Here is a 19,455-nt window from a genome sequence, read left to right on the forward strand (position 1 = left end):
AACTTGTACCAGAAGCACAAGTAAAATGAGAAATATCCCCTGGGTATACTGTCCATGCTATCACAGAACTCTTTTTATCTTGTACTATAATTGTGCAAGATTGTATTTTAATTACACTTTTTAATGGAGTTTTAGGGGGCCTCAATTTTTTGTGACCTTGTTTGGTACAGGTATGCTAACTCTGAAAGAGGAGAAAGAAAACAGGTACCTTCATAAAGTAGGTGCCTTGCTAACAGGTTCAAAGTGGGCTTCCTGTTGTGCATGACCCATGCGAGATTCTGCATTTTCTATGTGGATAAGCCACCACAGGAAGCCAAGGTTGGTCCATAATGGAATGAAGTCATAACTAGGCTAGATGAGCAGAAAATGTGCATCTGTTCCCCTTCAAAATGATTGTATAACTATATTTTAATTAAGTCAGGCAGATTTTCAGATATTTTAAACATTGTCAGTGTGGCAGGGAGAGGAAAGGAGCACAGAGTTTCTGTATTGGCATTAAACTGTTAGATTTTATTATTACATTTTGGTTTCATACGTTGACATTTCCTCTTAAACTTGAGAATAATATTCTAATAAAAAGATTCTGATGAAATGCTAATTAACTTTTTGTAAATTGGTATAATTATTTCACTTAAAGGAGATAAGACCTCATGACAGACTGTAAAAGACAGTCTAACTCAAGCATTTAAAGGCTGAAATGCCTCAAGAGGAGAGAAGGGGGGAAAGTCCCCTATCCCTGGTAGAATAAAGTGTTTCATGTTCGTCTATGAAACATTCAGTATGGATAACCTAACAGAGATGTGATTCCAAAAAGCTGAATAGCACTTTAGTTTTTTGTATCCCGGTAGTGATCCTTTCCCAGTGTTGCTTCTGATTTTTTTCTTAAGAAGATATATGGTTAATTCTACACATAAATGGCCATTGCAACTGATGAGGCACATGTATTTTGTATCTGCATACTTGGAGCAGAGTGCAAAAAGTAAGCTGAGAACCAGCCGAAGAAAGATGGATGATGAAACGCATTCAATATAGCCATCTCTTTCTGAAGGAATAGGAAAACCTTTAACACAGCTTACACTTCTATAGGTTTTTCTTCAAATGTGGCATATATCTGATGTATATTTTGAATTTTGGTGGATTGTTTTAAATAGGAGAAATGAACTACAGTCAACGAGGAAAACATGGAAGAGAAAAAAAAATAGTCTTCAACATTAACAGAGTAAATATGTAGATAGGAATGAGGAAGAAAATTAAACATTATGAAGAACACCTTGGCAACCACGCTTTTAATTACATTAGTGCTAATCAATTTTCCTTATGACAGGATGCCTCCACAGTGGTCAAAAGCTGCTAGCTAGAGCATATAGTAATACTAGCTTTGTTCTATCATACAAGAAAGAGAAGGTGCTTGATACAGAGTTTGTATGACACAAGAGCAGATACAACATAGCACCAGTTTGGAGAGTCACTAATAAAGAGAAAACAAGTTTCCCTTTGTAGCAAGTTTTTATAAGGAGCACATATTTATGGCTTCCAATCATGATACACAAAAAAGAAGCAAGCAAGTAGCATGAACTGAGAAGTAATGGTGCTGCTGCGTTTAGTTTAATATACAGTCTCCAGCAATTTCTGGTATCAAAACAGATATAAGTAAGAAGGTGGCCAATTGTCCAAAAGACAATTTTCTAGAATAATCTCTACTAATTTATGTCGACATGTTTCTGCCACCCCCCTCCATCAAACTTGCAGATTTAGCAGATCAAATTCTTGCTAACCTCTTGGCATTAACGCTGACCCCTGCAAATACCCTTGCAGGTATGTATGTGGGTAATGGCAAGATCAATGCAGGTTGGACCTGATGGAAAGCTCTGTAGCCCTTGGTTCAATATGCTAACTTATTTATCTTGTATCTTAGTTTTAAAAAACCTACAAGTATTACTGTTGAGGTCCTTCTTAATTGTTTTACTGCACAATAAATGTGATGTTTTCATGAGACAGATTATTATTATTATTATTATTATTATTATTATACAGGTATTTCTATACCGCCTTTCTTGGTCCTCAGATTTCTCCTTAGACTTTATTCAAGGCGGTTTACATAGGCAGGCAATTTAAATTGCCGTAGGGATTTGTACAATTTGAAAGAAGATTTCTATCTTTCAAGAAACCACAATATTCAGATGTTTCTTTCTTGATCTGGTTTCACATTCTGGCCTCCATCGCTCAGAGCAGACAGAATCTCGGCTCAGCTTGTCAGCTGCTTCAAAGTCGCACAGTGCCTCGAACTGGCGACCTTTGGATGTTATCTTCAGGCAAATGGAGGCTCAACCCTCTAGACCAGACCTCCTGCCCATCACCCTCCGAGTGAATCATCTTTCACTCGGCTCCTGCAATGTGCAGTGTGTACTTTTGCTGGCTGATCATGATTACCAATTGCCTGTCTGGTGGTGACACACAGCTTTTCTCATGCATACATTTGATAACTTTAACTTTTTAAAGATTTTTCTGATTGTTCTACAGTTCAGTCAAATGTTTTGATTCAAAAGCAAATAGGACTTCCTAGTAAGTATGCTTGTTGGAGCTATGCAGCCCTATTTTATACTCTTAACTAAGATGAACATCTGTGGGGCAATGACAGGTGTTAAAAGTTCTTCAGGATATCTCAGTGGTTCTCGAACTTTTTAGCCCAGGACCCACTTTTTAGAATGACTGTCAGGACCCACTGGAAATGATATCATTAACCTGGAAATGATGTCATGGCTGGAAGTGACATCATCAGGCAGGGAAATTTTTTTGACAATCCTAGGCTGCAATCCTATCCATACTTACCCAGGAGTAAGCCCCATTGACTATCATTGTTAAAAGCATATACATTGTAGCCTGTTAAAAGTACAGGTCTTCCCAAATGCATACCATGTTGGCATCAAGTCTAACATAAAATATTGAAATGAATGGGGATCCACCTGAAATTGGCTCGCACCCCACCTAGTGGGTCCCAACCCACAATCTGAGAAACAGTGGGCTATCTCATTCAAAAAGATCTTCTAAGCTACCATCAACAGTGGAATAAGGCAGTTAGCGAAGCTGTATAAAAACTGAGTATATTCAAAAGAAAATCACTATGTTTAAAGCTACCCAATCAGGAGAGAATAGCAAATATGATCACTTACCACTAATATTTAGCTGAGTGTAATATAAAGCAATTGTCCGCTGCCTTCCTAACTTATGAATATAGATAGCATTAGGCATTGTGCATTGAAATATTCAATAGGTATATAAAGCTAACTGCACAGAGTTGTAATAATACAAAAGTGTCTCAGTGCAATCTTATTTTAAAGGCTGCATGTATGGACGAATTATCCCACAAAAATGGCAATGCAAAGCAATAAAAACAGGGGCATAAAAACCTTCCCTAGACAGCAGGAAAGAGAGCCTCACCTTCTTAGTAATGACTATGCATCCCTTTGTTCATCTCTGTTCTCAGATATAGCCTGATTACTGGGTATCATTCCCCACGTCACCCCATTTTGTCCAAGCATGCCAGAAGTTAATCTCAGATTGGTAAAGGAAAACAATATGCTCAGGTGGGGAACCTTCCAATTACACTACTCTATGTGCAGGTGGACATGTGCCTTCATGTTTGTGAGGATCATGATTGCCAAGGAGAGAACAGCATTTTAGAAACCTTTTTTAAAAAGCTAAAAAAAGATTTACAGCCAGAAATAAAGAATACAGTGTCTGATCCAAATAGCTGTGCTTTGTCATGGGAGAGACACATTTTTCAGACTGACAAAAAGATAAAACAATTGTTCTCTTAAATTCGCTTGGCAAGCTGGGCAAATGCCAGACATCATTCCATTGTTCATTTCATGGCACACAAATGCATATTTCATGGCACAATGTCCAAGGCATGAGTTAACTTCTCCGTTAAACAAAATATTTATTAATGTCCAGAAAACAGCCTGGTGGAATAGATTTGAATAAAATATGGTCAAATCCTGGCTGAAAAGGATTGTATCAGCCCCTAAATTCTATGACTAGAAAATCTAGATTTATTTTTTTAAAGCAGACAGATTAGTCAGCTTTATAGAGCTACCTGCCAGGATCCAGCATATTAAGATCTGGGACCCACCCACCTACCCCTGGTAATGTCCACCGCCCTCCCTCCCCCTACCCTGAAATGCTTCTCTCCCACCACCTCCCCATCCACCCCACACCCAGACCCCTGCATTGGCCAAACGCAACTCATCTTCTCCCCCTGGGGCCCACGATGGCGTGACAAGGCTGGAACACATCCATGTGCCAGCCTATCACCCCAACGAGTGTGACACTCCTCAGCCAGCACAAGTGCATTCTAAGATTGCGCCCTTAGTTGTGATATTTTGTTTTTAACTAAGTTTTGGAAAAATCTTTATTGGTCCTGACTACAGTAGAAAGAGGCAGAATGTCACATGTGGATTAGTATGTAAGAGTTTAGCTGTCTGGTCAGAGAGTGGCAACTGTAAGGGGTGAAATGCCTGCAGTGAGGATGACCAAAATAAATTTTGTGAAATGCTTTCAACGCTTGCAATGTGCTATGTTCTGATGGAAACAGCACCAGAGCAAGTAATAGCTGCTCTGAGCAGTGCAGGGGCAGGGAGGGGGTTAATGAGTTGGGAGAGGGTGGAGATAGGGCAGACTGGGTCCAGAAGGGGGCAGGATCAGCTGCAGGTGCTCACCAGTCCTATCCACCTTTGTGGGCCTGAAAACCTGACATGGGGTAGCTCGGATTTGTGCCGGCTATTCAGCAGGTGCAGAACCAAGCTGCCCCACTGGGAAGGCAGGGGCTTTTCACGGGGTAATGGGATGAATGTCACCTTACCTTGAGGACCCTGCTTGATTAGTGCATAGGATGCAGTGCTGTCCCACTAGCCCCGCTGCATCAGAGCAAGTTAGGATTGGGCTGCCTCGTAGAAATTTATAGTGACATTTTCTGTGTGCGTTTTATGGTGGATAATAAAATCTAAGAAAAAATGCTTTTTTCTAATAAAAAGGCTTTGAAAAGTGAAAAGATTGTCAGACTACGTTACAAGATTATAGTCATGTGGGACAGCTGACCTACAGAGAGAAAATCTGCCGAATGTAAAATACTTGTGCAATACCAGCACATACATACATCACCAGCATCATGCTATGGCGCCTGTTTTTTGCTAGCCAGAAAGAAAAGTCATCAGCAAAGCCACATATGCAATCTTTGTTTTTTTCTTGAGTTTCTCTCTGTGACGCCCAACCAGCTCATGACCACATGATGTTGTAATGTAGCTCTAAGTTAGCCTAGCAATCTCATTTTTCTTTTGGTAGTAGGTATAAACAGCGTGATGACAAAATTATACATATACTTTCTATGCCTGACAGCACTCTAGCATTCATTTACTCTGGATCACATAAACACTGTCCTCCATTGACAAGCTGAATGAAGGGCACTTCACTGATTTATTAGCTATAATAAGATACACCACTTCTTGGCATGAAAGGCAAGATTGATTTTTCACCAATGAGCCATGCAATCTGCCCTACTCATTCCATTTGCCCTGCTGTGACACTATAGGGGACGTGACCCCAACATAAGGAATGTGAAACACGTGGAATCACTGTGGCATTGGGAAGATGGAATGACTGAGACGGATGTCAAATTTGTGTCTTAATGGAACTGAAATATCATCTACAAAACTAAAGTCAGCATCATCTCACTTAGTACCTGTAAACAGGTAATATGCTTTCATTCAAGAGCAACACACTGGGATGAAGAAAGGAGCTTGTACTGCCTCTTTCTTACTCACCCAGGCACATCTGCTGCTTTAACAGGTGAGCACCAAGTAGCACATCTTGTCTGAATGCAGGTTTTCCTTCTTGTTACCTTCAGATACAGCTAGAAACAAGCACTTTTCCACAAGCATCTACACTGTGTACTCTCAACTACAGAATACCTTATTTCAATAAAGTGCATTACCCTGCTCTCCAGGCAAGGGTGTATCTAATAAGAGGATATAGTTAGAACACATTGGAGCCAACAAAATGTAACTTGAAACTCAGATGCAGCAGGATTAAATTAGTTAGGCTTGGATTGTACCCAGTCCTTTAAATATTTGTTCCCATGACTCAAGCCTGCAAAAGTGCAACTTTTAAAGTTGACCTTTTCTGGTGGGTTAACCGACAACTCAGCCATTTGGTGCTTTTAGTAAAGCAAAGCATTATTCTCCAAACATAGAGACATTATACCTCTAAACAGCAGAACCAGCAAAGCACTTTCTTGGGGAACTTGTTTAAAAACAAATAAATCTTGGCATCATGCTATTAGAATACAAAGCAACCAGCACACTGGAATTCAAGTCTGGCATCAGATATTTGCTCTTTCCACTTTCTGTTAAAGAATTCATCAGAAGGCAGTAATGAATCTGAAAGACTGTATGTAGCTTGTTCACTGAGTGCTTCCATTGAAATTAATAGGAGCATGGTTTGAGAGATACAGACTGCAATTCTAACCACACTTTCCTGAGAGTAAGCCCCATTGAACAAAATAGGACTTACTTCTAAGTAGACCTGGTTAGGATTGTGCCCATAGTGTGATACTTTTCTCGAACAGAAATGTGCAAATTTATTTCCTAGGATGTATGTATGTATGTATGTATGTATGTATGTATGTATGTATGTATGTATTTCTGCCATCTATCTAATGGTGTCCAATATCTACAAGGAATTTTGTGGAGAGATTCATCAATGGAATTTCTGAACTTTTGTGTATTTGTGCACAGCTCTCCTGTTAAAGCTGTTCTTTCCCCTCTCTACTTGCTCTCACAATGGCTTGTGCATCCAGCTTCACGCACAGAAAAGTTCAGCGTTAATTGTGCATCATTTGTTTGCCATGCAAAGGCTGCAAGTGGTGAAACTGATGAACTTCCCCCAGCCTCTGGACAGTTCCTTCAAAGCAGAGGTGGAACTGACAAGTGAAGCGGTTTTTCCAACTCAAGCTACTCAGTTTTATCACTGTTCATTGTTAAACTCACAGAAAGCCTGCAACAAAGAGCAGTGAAACTCACAGGCTTTCCCAACCTTGTAGCAAGTTGGAGAAACTTCTTCACTAACAGGTGAAACTGGCAATGCATTTGGAATCCCTTGTTGATTTCAGCTCTACTGTAGCTTCTTCTGATAAGGGGGGGAGGTGGGGGGGGGAAGCGTGTCAGTTTCCCCACTGCTCATTCCAGTCTTGGTACACAAATCTGTCAGTTTCTGCAAGATGTGCATCCAACCATATCTAATTTTTTTTCTTAGAACATGATGAACAGCATACTAAGAGTTTGCACATCCAGCCACCATATGGCACCTTCCATCCCCAATGAAATGAAAATTAAATAGAATGGAAATCAAATAGAATCAGACATAAGGAGAATCCAGATATTTGTCCACACCAATGTAACTACAGCATTCATATTGCAACTCACACCTGGTGGTTTATTGTGACATAACACCACAAAAACAGTGGTTCCCAAACTGGTGGGTCATGAACTGGAAGCAGGGCTTTCCCCATTAAGGGGAGTGGCCCTGCTCCAATGGTAGCGACAGTGCTGCAGAGATTTCAGTGCTGCTGATGCCAAGGAGCTGTTTTACTTATCTGGGGGGGTCAGCACTGGCCTTCTGCAGCGTGCTGAAGGCTTGCAGCCCCCTCTCATCACAGCTTTACAAAACACTTTCCTCTAATCCAAGGGTGTCCAAAGTTTTCGGCAGGAGGGCCACATCATCTCTCTGACACTGTGTCAGGGGCTGGGGGAAAAAAGAATTAATTTACATTTAAAATTTGAATAAACTTGCATAAGTCTACATAAATTAATATACCAGAGAAGGAACTTATATGAATGAATGAAGGTCTTGCAATAGGTCAAGGCCTATAAAAGGCCTTGTGCAAAGCAAGGCTGGCCTTTTCTTTGCTGCCGCTACTGCATCACAGATGTGAAACAGCAACCAGTGGAGGGAGCCCTCATTCCACAGCTAAAGCGAGAGGTCAAACAGTTGCCCTCACGCTGAGAGCAGTTGTGTCGGGCCAGTGCGGGCTCCAGCAAGTTTCTGGAGGGCCACAGGCTCATTGGAGGCTGGGGTCTCCCTGAGGGCCGCATTGGGAGTCTTCGAGGGCCACAAGTGGCCCCAGGGCCGGGGTTTGGGCACCCCTGCTCTAATCTAAAGCTACTTCCTACTTCGCAGAAAACAGGAAGTAGCTTTAAATTGGAGATAAGGGCTTTATAAATAAGCAGTGGAATAGATCAGAGGAGGCTGCAAGCCTCCAGGAACCTTCTAGGGGCCAGCGCTGCCCCACAGGTAAGTAAAAAAGCCCCTTGACAACAGCAGCACTGCAATCTCTGCAGCACTGTCGCTGTCCCCCCCCCCCCCACACACACACAACTGGTTCCCAATTTTCCTGTAGGAGCTTGGGAACCACTGCCATAAAACAAAGTAAATGTTCAACTATGCTTATTAAGTTTCAGCTATGATTGTGTTGGAAGGTAGGGTGGTAGTGGAAAGAGTAGGCCTTTTCTCTGCATGCCTGTCCATCAGCTTCAAGATGAGAATCCGTGGCCTAGAGCCTGGATTAGCAGGATGGAAAGCAAGAGGACAAGGTTTAGTACAGAAATGAGATGAGTAAAAACAGAGGCACATTTTAAGAGGACTGGCAATACCCCAAATTATATTTTTTTCACAAGCTGTACAGTGTTCAATGGATTTCAATTTTATTAAAAAAGTCTTCTTCAGGAGCCTAAATTCTAATGTCCTTATCTTGAAAACTACTTTGTCCAAATCCTTTCTTCAGGGAGTAGTATCAGATCTGGCATCAGTAAAAGTCTTTCTTGATTTGTCCATAATATAAGTTTTCCAGTGGCAGAGCTTTCTCAGAACTTCATTATTGCTCCACCTGCTTAGAAGCTAACACGAATCTATTAGGCTGTTAAATATTTCTTTAAAAAACTCTTTTAGATTCACCAGGGGTACTATCTTCCAGAGAGCTTGAGTGGTTTAAGGCTCCTAAATCTCAGCGAGGTCCCCCTGGACTTAATAAGTACCCGCATCACATCTGAAACTAAGAGTTGGCCACTTTTGCACATTTATTTAAGCATGTACAAAACACAGCTGAAACTGCCTTAAAGTGTGCATGTGGAGGTCTGCCAAGAGCCCTGCTCCAGGCTGCAGTAAGAGATCCTCAAAAAGTACTATGCTGAACCACACGGACAGCATCACAATGTCCTGTTCCAAACGGCCCAATGAAAACTACTATCCCCTTGCCAGACACTTTGCCTTGTCCACCTCTTTCCATGCTTCAGGATAACCAAATATCCTCTTGGCATTCAGTCTGGCATTGCCTAGATTTGTCACAAAAATAAAGCTCCCCCATAGGCTGGTTGTAAACTGTAAATAAACTGCCAGCACTGGCCTTGCCCAGCTTTCAAAAGCCCAACTAGCTTGGCCCTGTGGGGCTCATAAAACAACAAAACAAACAGCAAGCTCACTAGCAGGAGTCTGGGAAGGGAGCCAATCTCATTATAGGGAAAGCAGCATTAAGTCTCTCTCTCTTTCTCTCTCTCTCACACATACACACAGAGAGCAGACAAAGAATCCCCTCCTCTCCAAAAATCAGTTATAGCCATGACTGGCTGGTTACCCAAGCAAAGTAGTGTGGAGAATGATGAAAAGTGTGTGTGTGGGGGGGAGGGGGGCCTTTGTATACAAAAACTGGATGGAATTGAGTGGCACATACTTAAGCATATGCAATATAGCTTGGCAATTTGTGGCCGAGGTGACACATTTCTTAGCGTCCGAAAGGGTCAGGCTTGAGTCACAATGACAGAATTTCAGTTTGTAAAAGAAATCAGGCCTGACCAACAGCCTGCTTTTCAATCTCAAACAGAGCTTTCCTTCACTTTATGAAAAGAAATAGGTGCCAGAAAGGTGAAAAAAAATTCACTTAGATTTTATACAACACAATAGCTGCTAGAATCAAAGGTTTTCAACTCTGGGATGATCTAGGAAAGCAATAAAGGTATTTTCTGTAACCGATTTTGCAATGCACAAAAGTGCTTCATTGTAGTGATCAGCGGGTCTGCAAATGGGTGGTAGGTAGGTGGGTAGACAGCCAAAATGCAGGTGCTTGCCTCTGATCCTGCTCCTTCTTCCAAGGGAAAGAAATGAAATCTTGTCTGTAATGTAAGGTTCAGTGAGGTTCAGTAGTGCACAGAGTGCCTGCAAAACGCTGGAAGGATACCTGGTCTATCTACCTTCTTTCCTTACTTCAGTTGGGGGGGGGGGGTTTGACCCTGTTCAGCTTAAGCTCTGGAGGTTTTCCAAGTGCAACTGTGAGAACAAGTCCCCTCCCACATCCCAAGCTGCGGCAGGGTTTTGCTCTTGTCATGATAGTCAGCTTCCTGCTCATAGGAGGAGAGACAGGCAAATAAGTGTCTCCTTTCTCTCAGATCCACATATGCAACCAGTCAAGTCATGGAAAATCACAGGCATGTCTGGGAAACTGGACACCATATGACTTTTAGCTTATATTACCAGCACTGTCCTGTTCCTGGGAGATGCTGCAGCTATCGTAACCAGCACACTTGTGGATTATGACCTGTTGCTCATCATCTGATGTGCGTGGCCTGCACTGCCACCAGCTCTTGACCACAACATTTTGTACTGGAGGTTGCAGCTTTTAAAAGCCCTTACAGGACTAATATATTCGTAATACAGCTATAGCTAAAGAATCTCTCCTTCAGTCCACCAACCCTAGTTATGAGTTCTTCTGCCACATACAGGTTCAGAGACTTGCAGACAGACCAGTCCCAAGTATTTTACAGGAATTAGCTAATTAGCTAATAGGAAATTGCACATCACCAAAGGAATGTGATATTTTCAATAATGAATCCTCAGAGGACATGCAGACAAATTTAGAAAATGATACACTCAGCAGCCTGACTGCCAGCAGGGAAATCACCACAGGGCAAAACAGGGAGGGGGAGAGGGGGAATGCATTCAACTGGAGACCACAATTAACAGCTATGAGATGGCTTAGTGTGGCAAACAGGATTCCTGGTTTTCAAACCCCATTGGCTCAGACGGGTAATCAAAGTGGTGACCCTGTACATTGTGTTTAGATTTTACAATGCACTTCTCCACCATAATGTTTTAAGGCATTTGCAACTGCATAAGCAATTAGATTCCTGTGTCTGTTTGCAGCTTCCAAGAAACTGAGGCAGGGAGTTTCAAATCACCTGAATAATGCTTCACGGTATTAACTACTTTCAATAGCATGTTTGAGTCACATCCATTGTTAACAGCCTGGTTTTTCCTCCCCTGTAAACAGGATTCCAGAGAGATACATTTCCTGAAAGTATTTTAGATTTTCCTAAATTGCTGCTGGCAAACCCAGAGAGAAGTTTTCTTCACAGCAAAGTAACCACTGTCTTAGGAAAGAGGAGGAAATGACGTAGGCATTGCCTTAGCATTACAGATACATAAAAGTCTTAATAGCAATAAAAACATGGAATATTGTAATAAGATATGCACAGCCAAACCGACTTATAAAGCAGTGCTTGGAACTTAAGAGAGTTTGAGAGTAATTAACAGGTTTTAGCAATTAATGGAAAAGCTGTGTTGTCTGGTTTTCTAGGGAGGGTCCTTTGAAATTCTCCCCAATTCCTTCCCTCCTCATCAAGTGAATACTCTTGATGTTCACTTTGCCTCTATAGTGTTCATTTTCTAGAGGACATAAAACTAGTTCAGTTACTGTGATTCTACACATACACACCCCAAGAAAAGGAGCACTGAGAATTGTAATGTGGGAGGGTGGTGAGAATCCATCATAAATTAGCAATTTTTGATGGAGAGAAGTCACAAAATGTACACTGAATTTCAAGTCTGCTGACTTCTTAGGAATTTCCTCTCTCTCAAATGTTTCATTTCTACCTTATTATGTAACAATTGTGCCTTCCTGGTCTAAGTCAGTCTCACAACCCCTCAAGATGCTCAGCCTGAGAATGAACATGAGATCAGAATGAAGCTACTGTTCCCTCTGTAGGTTTCAGAGGGAATTACTGGTCTCTCATAATTTTTAAAGAAACAGTATGTATTTTCCAGATATAAGGGATTTTCAAGTCAATTTTGAATATACACAATTTTAGGTTTACACACTGACTTTAGAATGTAACCCTTGTGTAAGATGAAGGGTGACTGTAGTGCTAAATAAGAAAAAAATCAGCAGTATCCTACACAGGTTTACTCAGAACTAAGTCCCACTGTGTTCAGTGATGCTTCCTCCCAGGATAGTGTATCTAGGATTATAGCCAGTATCTTCCAAAGACCATGAAAGGCTGATTTCACAAAATGCTGCAGATGAACTCTCCAGATATTTCAATCTAATTTCTCATCGAGTGTTTGCCGACCTCTTGAATAAAGGAGGCATAAGTTTAGAATCTCACTTCCTTTCTTTCTGCTACTCTATAAATGCAATAAAGCAGAACAACACATATAGAACCACTCTGCATCAGAAATGTAGCCATTTAAAAGGCCTCCACTATGTAAATGCCATTAGGGATTAAACCAACCTGGAAAGAGCATTCCTTTAGTAATCCTACATAATTAATGGGACACAATTCTATTCAGTATATTAAATAGCCAACATGCAGGCACAAGCTGCTTGCTTTAAACTAAGGCCTTCCCCAGACACTAAATACAGTAAAAAAAAAAAAAAAAGTAGTAGAGACCAATAACATCTACTGTCTTCTTAACTAGTGAATCTTTGCACCCACCATGTTATCCCAGAAGCGGGTGGCAGAGTGAGTACAGAGCTACAATGAACATAATAATGTATACCTTGGGTTAGGTAATAGTTCACTGAGCACAGTATCTTGCTCAGTATCTATTAGTAGTCAATTGTCGCCAATGGTAAGTGCAGTTCTGGAGGCATATTTATTCTGAATTATTTCATTTTACCATCTGGAATACCTCTATTCATGTGAGCCCACCTACCTGGAAGTAACTTCAGAAGAGACCCTTGATAGCACCTCCCCCCCCATTTCAAAAATGCATTAATCCAGGCAACAGGTAACAGCCCTTTCAAAGCTTTCGAAAATCCTTTACCAGATGGGGGTTCTGGAAGCCTGCAGGCCTTACTTCACCAAATTAAATCTTTGTTTTTAAACAGGCATTTGATGGTCCTTCCAAAGTTGTATAATATTTCTGGTAGAGTATGGACTAGTGCTTAGTTATCAGTAGGATTCTGATAAGTGTTTTGTATTAGTTGTGGCATTTTTAGGCTTTTAAAAAAAATTCTAAGCTTCTTTGAACAACTGAGGAAGGTGGAATAAAAATATTAAGTCTATAATTTAAAAAAATAGTGATTTTTCACAAGTGCACCAATATATCAAGTCGGAAGCAGAAGACTGCTATGCTGCTAAACACAGAGAATATTAATTGAATCCAGTAATATAGCAATTAAGCATTCGCTCAATTTGCACTTGGGTCCATGAAATCAAAATATAAAAGACAATATTCTTAACCAGGATTTGTAAGCAAGTTCCTCATACAAAATACCTGGAATATATAGTGGAGTATATGCAAAAATCCTTGGTGGCTGGCTCCCAAGCTCTGGAATAATCTCCTTCATCTTGAGGTGTGATCAAGACTGAATACCTTAACTGTGGAGATGAAAGCATTTACATGACCTTATGGGGAAGCATTTTAGCAGGTAAGATAAACTTTCAGTTATGTATTTGTGTGTGTGTGTCTGTGTCTGCAAACCGGTCAAACGCCTGACTATACCTGTAGTTTGCCTTTACACAATTTCTTTTCAACGCAATCCTTTATGCACATACAGTACACACACAAATGATTGTGATGCAGTTAGGTAAAGGCAAATTGCACAAGTAGTCAAAAGTTTGGCAGGTTTCTATACAGCACTTCTGACTACTTAAAAACCAAGTTGCTGCTCAAGTGAAGAAGTGGCTTGCCTCTTTAGCAGAATCCGCTTTTGGTGAAGACCTCAAAGACACCTACATCTTTGAAAATAATCTTCCCCACAACACACGTATGTAAGTTCTGTGGATTGCACCCTGTGCATGGCTAGATTCATAAACCAGTGGGAGAACATCTCAATCTCCCAGGACACTCTACTGTTGACTTGGAAGTCCCTGCTTTACAACAAGAAAATAACAAAGGAAGACCTTGTGAAAAAATGCTGAAATACAATTCATCAGGAAATTTGACTTTATTCCATTGACTTGAACAAAGACAAAGGTTTCCCATCCCACTACATTATTAAACAACTGAAGTTCAGAGACTCTGTACTACTAGCCATTATTGCAGAGATAAATTATTTTTATACTTAGGGCAGAATCCCAACCCACATTCCAGCACTGACATAAGGGCAATACAGCTCTGAGGTAAGCGAACAACCATTCCCTAACTTTGAAGAGGCCTCCAAGAGTGCCACCCAACTGCAGGATGCAGCACACGTCCCATTGGCACAGTTATGTCAGTGCTGGAAAGTTGGAAAGGATTTGGTCCTTAGTCATGTATTCCACTCTTCACAAGAACTGTCATCCACTGCATTTCTTGCATATTATGCCCATGTTGGTCCTTTCCTTCACAGGTCTGGACTAAAGGTTACCTTTTTTTTTAAATTTTGTTTTTGTTGTAACATTAACATGACTATTATACTGTAACTGTAATGCAACTATAAACTAATACCCACAAACACACAAGTAAAGTTGTTAAAACAGAAAGAGTAAACTGTTTCTCTGTAGTCTGAAGGACAAAGAGGAGCATTCATAACACAGCTGCCCCATTCAAAAAGGAATGGAAGGATAGGTAGTTCTTCCTGTGACTGAGGCATATAACCATGCATAGGTTCTGTCCCCTCAAGTGCAGGGGCAGAACACTGAACAAAGCTCTGGAAGCATCTGAGATCAGTCCTGTGCAAATGTAGAGTTCCACTATCTACAGAATGTAGTGCCTGCACAAAGAAGAACCATTGCTCCTGTTTCAATACTTTATTAACTCCAGAGAGCAAGGGAGATGCTTTATCTGCTGTAATTGTCATTACACTTTGCACAATAATGGCCACTGACTGCACCTTTTCCATTCCATAGCTCTTTAACATCCCGTCTTTTATTTTTCCTTCTCTTATACACGCACGTGCAGCAATACCTTGAATAGTGCAAGGCATTCCTTCCTTAAAAGTTTAATGCTGCATGAAACAGCACATTTGGAGTCACAGTTGATCTAATGGACAAGAAATGGGTTCTAATTGGCCCAGAATACATTGCTCCCACTGGTTAGAATGGCTGTCCATCAAACACCAGACGGGTGCTGTAAAGAATCTGTACTAAGGGAAACAGTGTTATGGAAGGTATGTACTCCTGCTCACAACGGATTTCACTTCAAGCATCTAATGAAGTGGGCTGTAGTCCACAGAAGCTTAAGCTGAAATAAATTGGTTGGTTTTTACACAGCTCTAAGACAGTTGTTTTTGTATTCAGTCTTATTGATTCTGCCTGATTGTTGCCTGCATTGAGCCTTCAGAGATTTGGTGGACTTACAAATCCAAGCAAATAAATAAACTAATGTCTTCTAGCACACTTAAGCAATGTCCATGAACTCCTGCAGGAGGTAACAGAGCAATCACATTTTGCTGTAGGTTCTTCAGCATAACAAGTCAAAACCACCAACTTCTAAGATAAAATTCTGGATCACTCAGCTAAAAGCATGAATGAAGGACTTGAACACCACTGACATCTTATTTAGTAGGAGCCTTTTGAACATATGGAACTGAAAAGTCAAAATGAATCACAGATTCCTAAGTTTCACAAAACAAGGCTTTCCTTTAAGGGCAAAGGAATGTGGGTTATTTCTTTGCCCCAGGCAAGTAGCCATGCTTTTGTGATGCAAACAGAAGGAATTTTATCTAATGCAGTTCATCAATCACACAAAGGTCCATAGGAAGGGTGAAAGGTGAGAAGTAAGATTACAGTGCAGAAAAGCAGAGTTTAACCCAGGTTATGGCTACCCAAAAGGCTGACAGTGCAAGTTAACCCACTTAGGGCACAATCCTAACTCCTTATGTCAGTGCTTTCAAGCCAATGGGACATGAGCTGCATCCTGCAGTTGGGTGGCACTCACAGAGGCCTTCTCAAAGTAAGGGAACGTTTGTTCCCTTACCTCAGAGCTGCATTGCCCTATGTTGGAAAGCACCGACATAAGGGGTTAGGATTGCGCCCTTAGTTTTTAAAACTAGAAGAGATATCACTCAGATCAAGGCTTTTTCTGCCCAAAAGGAGAGCAAAATCAAGAATGCTTCAGTAAATATACATAGATATTCCTGAAGAGATTACTTATAAGTCCTCAGCACAAGTCACAGCCCTGAATTAAAGCAAGTGAGTCAAAGACAACACAATGCAGGCTGTGACACAACTATGAGTCTGCCCAAGTGTGATTTTAATATTGAGGACTTTGAAATGCCCATGGGTTTCCATGCTGTGCCAGATTCTTTCTGATGTAAAAAGCCGGTGTGAAGTCATTGATTGAGGCCAACACACCACATGCCAAGTTTATACCACATGCCAAGTTTCTTCCACCTTTACCACTGGAGATGAGCTCTATTTGGACTACATAGGTGCTGTAGACCAAAAGGCCATTTCCTAGGATCCTGGTTCACACTTAGTGAACCTAGTGAACCACACATGAAGCCTAATACTCTCAGACCTTAGGTCCATCGGTCCACTAAAATCCAGTATTGTGTGCCCTGAATGGTTCTGCAGGATCTCAGGATCCTATTAGGATCCTGTCAGAATCTCAGGACTGTTTCCCAGTCCTGTTATCTGATATCCTTCAACCTGAATTAAATCTGGGACCTCTGCATGTGCCATATGCTCTACCAAAATCCACAACCCTTCCCAGAAAGATGCCAGAAACTAGACAGAACCTACAGCCTCCTTACTTCTTCACCTGTAGTCAGTGTAGTGTAGTCAGTCAAGTGTAGTCAGACACTTATCAGTTGCACCAGTGACCCTGTGCCTCAATACAAGAATCCAACAGAATTATCCCGGTACTGGCCCAACTCCTGTCAGTTGCATGGACCAGGGTCAGCTAAAGTACCTTATATATCTTAATTATGGAACATCAGAAGCACTGATGAGATCATCTGATGATGATCCCTGAAATGGGAACCACTGTGACATTGCATAATACTTTTTATATTCTTTTGAATGCCCTTCACTTTGGTGGCATGGAAGGTCAATAAGAACTCTTCACTAAATGCAGACATCAAACATCACAGGTGAAGAAAATACCAACAGGATCTTCTAAAGTGAACTAAGCATACATGATACTTGAATTCTGATTCACCAAGGTCTTTGATCTCACACACTTTCTTTCTAGTTGGCTATGACCAGTCAGAGATGATCAACTACAGGCGCAACCCAACTCCATTAAACTCAGCAGACAGTAAACTGCAACACCACATGACTATCATAGAAGATAAAACATAACCTGAACATCTGACATCAAGTAATTGCAAAATGCAAATACAGTCAATACTGTAATAATACAAGATGTCTCCAAAAAATGTCCCCACATTTTAATGAGCTCATACATACTTCATGGTAGAAAATTTGCAATGCTCAAACATCCAAGGGAAGCAATTGAAGAGATGTGAGGAATCATTCCAGCATACATGCTGGTGGATGTTTACAGATCCCTTGGGGTGCAATCCTATCCAACTTTCCAGCACTGATGCAGCCATGCCAATGGGGTGTGCACTGCATCCTGCAGTGGTGAGGTAGTCACAGAGGCCTCCTCAAGATAAGGGAACTTTTGTTCCCTTACCTCAGGGCTGCAATGCAGCTAAATCAGCACTGCAAAGCTGGATAGGATTGGGCCCATAGTCAGTGATGCCAGTGGTGTAGAGATGCCAATGGGGAACACTTCATGCAGTTGGTCTAATTCATTAACTAATTATTTAACTGGGTCAATAACTGGCTTCTGCGTAGACCAGTGGTTCCCAACCTTTAGAAGCCTGCGGACCACTGACGCAAAACTTGGAATTGTTGTGGACCATGTGCAATGTCAGTTGTGGACAGCATCTTCTCTGCCCTCTTTGGTGGTCTACAGGGAAGAATCTCCCAAGTGAGCACTCCCCCATGGACCATCAGAGAAGGTGAACAGTCCACCTACAGCTTCAGCCTTCAGCATCTCCACCCTCTCTAATGGTCTTTAGGGAAGCATCTCCTAAGTGAGCACTCTCCCATGAACTACTAGAGAGGGTGGAGAAAAGACCACCCACAGCTGGCACTTCAGTGTCAGCTGCAGACAATCCAGTCTCTACCCTCTGTGGTGGTCCCTGAAGGAGTGCTTGCTCAGCAAGATACTGGAAGTGATCAAAAGTGATTTTTTTCCTGAGACCTCGAGGACCACTTCTCAGATTCTTGAGGACCACCAGGTTGGGAACCACAGGTTGTTCAAGGGCCCAATCCCTATTCAACTCTCTGGCAGTGATGCTGCCAGGCCAACAGGACGTGTGCTGCATCCTATAGTGGAGGGACAGTCACAGAGGCCCCCTCAAGATAAGGAAGCATTTGTTCTCTAACCTTGGAGTGGCATTTTGGCTGCATCAGTGCTGAACGGTTGGATAGGATTGGGCCCCAAAACATTTTTTCTTCTTAAATGATGCAATCTGAAGCAAAATTTCAAGAGCAAATTTTTTTAAAAAAGAAGTTTTTACAGATAAAAGTTATGACATTTATTCCTCCTTACGTTTGGATGAAACAAAGGATTTCAGTTACCAACATTACATAAACATGCATTTAGTGTTGTTATGAAAAATTACTCTGTCTTGAGCATTTTATAAGGAAAAGTTATGTTCTCAGTCTTTTGCTTCAGATGCAATCCACAGTCATTATCCTGTTCAGCTACAGGCCAAGACTGATCATAAAATATTTCCTGAGAATGTTGAAAAAATCAAAGAGAAATATAGACTGTAGTATTACATAAATGTGAATGGCTATTTGTTCACTGCTCAGTGTAGCCCAATAAATAAAGGATTTCTTCACAGTGGTTGGAGTCACTTCTTGAACACTTTGCTGCTTGCTACCAGATCATTCAAGAAAGAAACACATTAACAGAAGGATGATCAAACAGCATTTTTCTTCAGAATAAGAACAAGTAATGGAAACTGTTTATATTTTCTAAGTACCAGAGAAATAGAAAACTTGGATCAAATGTGAAAGGCATACAGAAAAAAACCCCAGATATGCTACTTAGGACCATATATGTCCCACAGTGGAAGAGAATGACTGGGAAGTGGGTAATGTAGTCTCTGGCATAAGGATGCTATCACATTTGGAAGTTTTGTTCTGCTTTGAAACCTCCTTTTTTCTTTTCTTTTCCAATGAT

General features: G+C 41.2%; 1 protein-coding gene across 5 annotated transcripts in view; it reads right to left on the reverse strand.

Annotated features, from left to right (window-relative positions):
- PLXNA2 (plexin A2) overlaps nt 1-19,455 on the reverse strand; it is a 481,295-nt gene that overhangs the window by 407,044 nt on the left and 54,796 nt on the right. The gene's annotated exons all lie outside the window — the stretch shown is intronic.

The sequence above is a fragment of the Tiliqua scincoides genome, chromosome 4 (genome assembly GCF_035046505.1).
Source record: "Tiliqua scincoides isolate rTilSci1 chromosome 4, rTilSci1.hap2, whole genome shotgun sequence".
In the NCBI taxonomy this organism is placed as follows: domain Eukaryota; kingdom Metazoa; phylum Chordata; class Lepidosauria; order Squamata; family Scincidae; genus Tiliqua; species Tiliqua scincoides.